The sequence below is a fragment of the Octodon degus genome, unplaced genomic scaffold (genome assembly GCF_000260255.1).
Source record: "Octodon degus isolate 3935 unplaced genomic scaffold, OctDeg1.0 scaffold00018, whole genome shotgun sequence".
NCBI classification, from domain to species: Eukaryota; Metazoa; Chordata; class Mammalia; order Rodentia; family Octodontidae; genus Octodon; species Octodon degus.
Window position 1 is genome coordinate 18,770,547 of NW_004524594.1, and position 4,839 is coordinate 18,775,385.

The 4,839-nt window shown below is 47.8% G+C and overlaps 1 pseudogene; it reads right to left on the reverse strand.

Moving 5' to 3' along the window:
* Positions 1–577: 577 nt before the first annotated feature.
* The window catches only part of LOC101588430, a 15,196-nt pseudogene continuing 10,934 nt past the window's right edge, over positions 578–4,839 (reverse strand).

Consider the following 4,839-nt stretch of genomic DNA (forward strand, 5'->3'; position numbering starts at 1 on the left):
AGAGACAGGAGGGTCCTCAGAACTTAAAAATGGCTGGTGTGCACCTGGGGTGAAAGGCTGTCTGGCCTGGGTTCAGCTCTAGCCCACAGGCAGCTTGTTGATGACCTCATTTCCTCATGAGTCCCAAGTCCTACCGAAGTGGGAGCCCCAAATCCTACAGAAGTGGCAAAACTAGTGTCTTTGTGTGTTCTCTGGGTTCCTGGAGCCTGGCCTGGGCTTCTACCCCCTCTCTTCCAAAGCCCAAAGTTTTTGTGGACTATTCCTGGCAGCAAGCGCCAGTAGGTTTCTTGTACTGTGTCCCTGAGTTGGTCCTCGAGTGACCCCTTGGAGAAGCACAGGGTTCTAACAGGGCTTGCAGAGACAGTGAATCTTGAGGTACCCCTGGGAACCATCTGAGGCCATCTGACCATGGAGGTGGGGATTGGAGAGTGGCTTTAGTCTTGTGTGGGCTGAGGATCATGCCAGATGGCCCCCAGGCCCCATCCTGGGGCACAGCTGTGGCTCTGTGGGTGCTGAGGAGGCTTAGAGCACCCAAGCCCATCTGCTCCCTTACGGCCTCACACCTGCCTCCTGAGGCTCAAAGGAGGCGGATTCGACCTACTGCTGTGTCTGAGAAGAGGTCCTCCTCTGCCCTCAATTCCTCTTCATTGTTGGTATCCTTGAGGCCCAGGTTGCATGGGATGCCAGCAGTGAGTGGCCTGTGGCCTTGTTGTGGAGCCGGAGGATCAGGCTTCTTGGTTGGGCCTTGCAGGCCAAAAACCTGCTACAGCTGTTGGGACTCTGCCCAGGCACAGGGAAAAACCTCCATCCTACAACTTCTGATGAGTCTCCCTGAGCAGATGCAGTGTCCAGGTATGTATGACCTTTGTTCCTTCCCTCCCTCCATCCCTTCTCTCTCCCTCTCTCTCTCTCTCTGTCTCTCATTTCTCTAAGAGAAGAATGTTTATTATCTAAGTTTCTGACTACATATTCTGCTGCATACAATAATTTATTGTAGTAATCACTCCAGGTGCCAAAACCAGTTTGTTACTATTTGTTTGTTACTATTATTTGTGACATTGGAATATATACCCTGTTATGTGATTGGTACCTTTCATAGTCTGATTATCCAAGCTGATTTATTTTCTCTTAGATCTTCAAATAGAAGCCTTAAATTTTTTTTTAAGTAATCATCAAAATATTTTCCAAGGGTAGAAATGTGGAGACAATACATTTGAGCCATCTCCCTGGCTCCCTTTTTTAATATATAAATTGGAATTTTATTTAATTTATTTATTTTGCGGTACTGGGGATTGAACTCAGGACTCCGCACTTGCCAGGCAAGTGCTAATTCTACTGAACTATTTCTCCAGCCCCGAGACCCAAATATGTAAAAACCACTCACGAATATAAAATGGTTTACCAGTAATTTAGATTGAGTAGCCAGAATATTCCATTTGAATTTCTGTTAGCAAGAACAGAACACTACTTGACCACTTTAGCAACGCTGGAGGCAACCATTTGTCGATGTCCCTTCAGCCATTGTGTCCGCCACTGTTTCTCTGGTGTTTTTTTCTGTGGAGGTCTCTGGGATTGCTGTCTGTGTGTTTGAGCCACCCCTCCCCTCCCGCACAGTGAGTCTAGGCTCAAGGAGAAAGCCCTGCCTGCCCCCTCTTTCTTTGTTGAAGTCACTCTTTGCTCTCCATGGGGGCTTCATTCTCACTTAAGATCCTTCCTGAGTCCTGGGGACCCACTTCCTCCCTTCTTCTTTTCTCATGTTGCTATATTCCAGTGTCTGGACCCCAAATCTCAGACAGGCCCTCTCTCTGTTACTCACCACTCCATCTTCCCGGAAGTCCTTTGCTGCTTGTTTCTTGAGTCTGTGTCTATGGACTGAGATGAGGCAGGCCAGCGGGAGTCCCTCCTTCAGGCGTGTAGACAGGGTTTTGTCCCTGCTGAACATTATGCTAGTCACTGTGCCAAGGTGCTTTGCAAAGAGGCAGAGCTGATCCCGCAGCAGGAGGCCTAAATCCTCCCCGCAGTGGTGTTTGGGATGTTTGTGGGCCCAGGTGTGGGAAAAGGCTCTTGCAGACACACACATCAGAGCTGTTAGCTGTAGTCGGGTAAAAGCAAGCAGCTGAGAGCAGGCAAAAATCTACTGTAGACGGCTGATTCAGGAGTGAAGAGCTGAAGATTTAAGTTTTTCTTCAGCTTCCCGAGGGTGAGAGGGGAGGGAATGAGCCAGAGATGGCCCTGGATAGCTTCTTCTATTTTCATGAGGCCTAGAAGAGTCACATTTATAGGACTGAAAGGAGGAGGGTGGTGGTTGCCAGGGGCTGGGATGGGGGTGTGACAGGGCTCCTGGGAGAGCAGCATGTGGCTGATAGGAGTGATCACCTGCCCCCAGTGTCCCCCCAGTGTCCCCCAGTGTCCCTGCCCCGCTGCTCCTACCCTGGCCTCTGATTATTCTCTTCCTTTTTCTTTTATGGTGGTAAAATCTACACCTGGCAGCATTTACTGACTGTACCACATTTAAATGCACAGTTCAGTGACACCAAATATGATCTTACTGTCATGCAGCCACGTCCACTGCAGCCGCCCCCCACGTCCAGGCATCACTGTCATCCGTTCTCCTCTCTGTCCCCACCGAGCACCGACTCGCTACCTGTAGGCAGCCCTGCCTGGACCTCATCTTGGTCCACTGAAGTTTATATTTGTGATCTCAGGGGAAAGTTATTGGAATTCCACAAACTAGTTAATTCCAGCTGCCTCTCCCTGTTGAGATGGACACAAAGGCCTGTTTGTAGTTGTGGGGAAGCAAGGCATCCTAAATCCAGTCAGGGGCTGGTGAGATGGCTCAGTGGTCTAAAGCACCCACTTAGAACAAGCTTAGCAAAGCACAGGGACCGCGGTTCAATCCCCCAGCACCACATGCCAGCCCTCCCCGCCCCCTGGTGGGCTGAGCTGGCCACACACAGACACAAAATAAATAAATAAAATAAACAAACAAATAAATAAATAAATCCAGTCAGAATGAGGCTAACTGCAATGAAGGCCTTGCCCCGGGGCCAAACCTGTGTTTGATTTATTTGTGAAGAGGAGAGTGGCTCAGGGATGACTGACTGAGAGAAAGGTGGGAAGTCGGTGGGTGCTGTGAGCTGGGCTGGGCAGGTGGCCTGAAATCACCTCTGCGATATGTGGAAAGAGAGAGGCAGAAAGAGTAATTTGCATAGCACAGATGGGAGAAGTATCTAGTGTTTTCGGGTCAGTGCATCAGTTTTGATGTGTAATCGTCATGTCTTGAAGTGTCACAGCTTCTTTCTCCAGGCTTCCATCCTGGCCAACAGCATGGTGTCACTCGGCCTAGCTCACACATACTCCTTGGAAGCTGTGGGTCAGGCACCCTTGACCTGTGCATTACTTCGAAGGCACCTTAGCTACAGCTGTGTGCATCGCTTAAAGCCGACTGAGGGGATAAGGAAATACCTTAGCCAGCTCTGTGCATATCAATACACGGACGTAGGGCCAAATGCTCTTCTTCTTTTTAAATAAATTAATTAATTGCTTAATTAATTTGGTACAGGGTCTCTCTATGCAGTTCAGACTCAGTGATCCTCCTGTCTCAGTCTCCCCAGTGCTGGGATTATAGGCGTGTGTCACCCCATGGCATGCAGTACCAGAGATTGAAACCGAGACTTTGTGCTTGCCAGGCAGGTGCTTAGACCACTGAACTATCTTCCGAGCCCTAAATGCTCTTCTTTCAAGGAGAGCCATCCAGATGGTCCTCCACAACTGCCTTGCTCCCAAGCCCCTGGCATCCCATCCTGTCTCCTGTCTCAGTAGACCTAGCTGCTCCAGGGCCCTCCCAGAGCAGGATCCTACAGTGATTGTCTTGTGGGGTCTGGATTATCTCATGTGGCATATTGTTCCCAAGGTATATCCATGTTTCAGCATGTAGTAAAATTTTACTTTTTAATGTGTCTTGATGTAGTTAATTATTTCTCTTTTTTGGCCCATTAGTCTGTTAATATATATGGTGATCAACTTGGTAAAGATTTATAAAATGAATAAATGAATCTAATGCAGGCTAAATGTCTTTTTAAAAAAGGGGGTTGGAGTCTTAAGGACCATTCTGTATAATTTTGAGGGAAAAATTGTCTCATAATTAAGTTGTGACTGGGGCTTGTCTGAGGCCTAGCATTTTGCCATGTGAGCTGACTGTGGTATTTGAAAACTTAACTTTGTGTGGCTCCAGTCACAATGGAGGCCTCAACAGTGCCATGACGCTGTGAAGACTTGGGGCAAGACAGCAGCAACATCCTGGTTCCTCAAGAACTGAGTAGTAATTTAAAAAAGATTTCATCTGGGGGAAAGGAAAAACTTCTCATTAGCCTGCCATCTCTCCCTACCATGCTTATCGACATAAGGTCCTCATTAGTGTAAACTCGCCACTGTTCTCTGAGCCAGCCAAAGTAATCCTCACCAACATAAGGTCCTTCTCAGCATAAGATCAGTGCCACCCTTTGAGTCACCCAATAATCACCTCATCATTATCCTCAGTGTAAATGTGATCAATAAATACCAATGTCTGGCTGCCTCGTGGCCTGCTCTTCCCCATGAGCATCTGGCCATCCCAGATCCCTGTTACATTGGTATTTATCTCTTGCTCTTTATTTTACCATGTGCTGTAACACCTGGCAAGAAACTGGGGCCTCGCTGCAGGAGTTCCCAGTAACTTGTGTCCAAAGTGACCCGAACCCACAGTCTCTTTCTTTCTTTCTTTCTTTCTTTCTTTCTTTCTTTCTTTCTTTCTTTCTTTCTTTCTTTCTTTCTTTCTCTTTCTTTCTTTCTTTCTTTCTT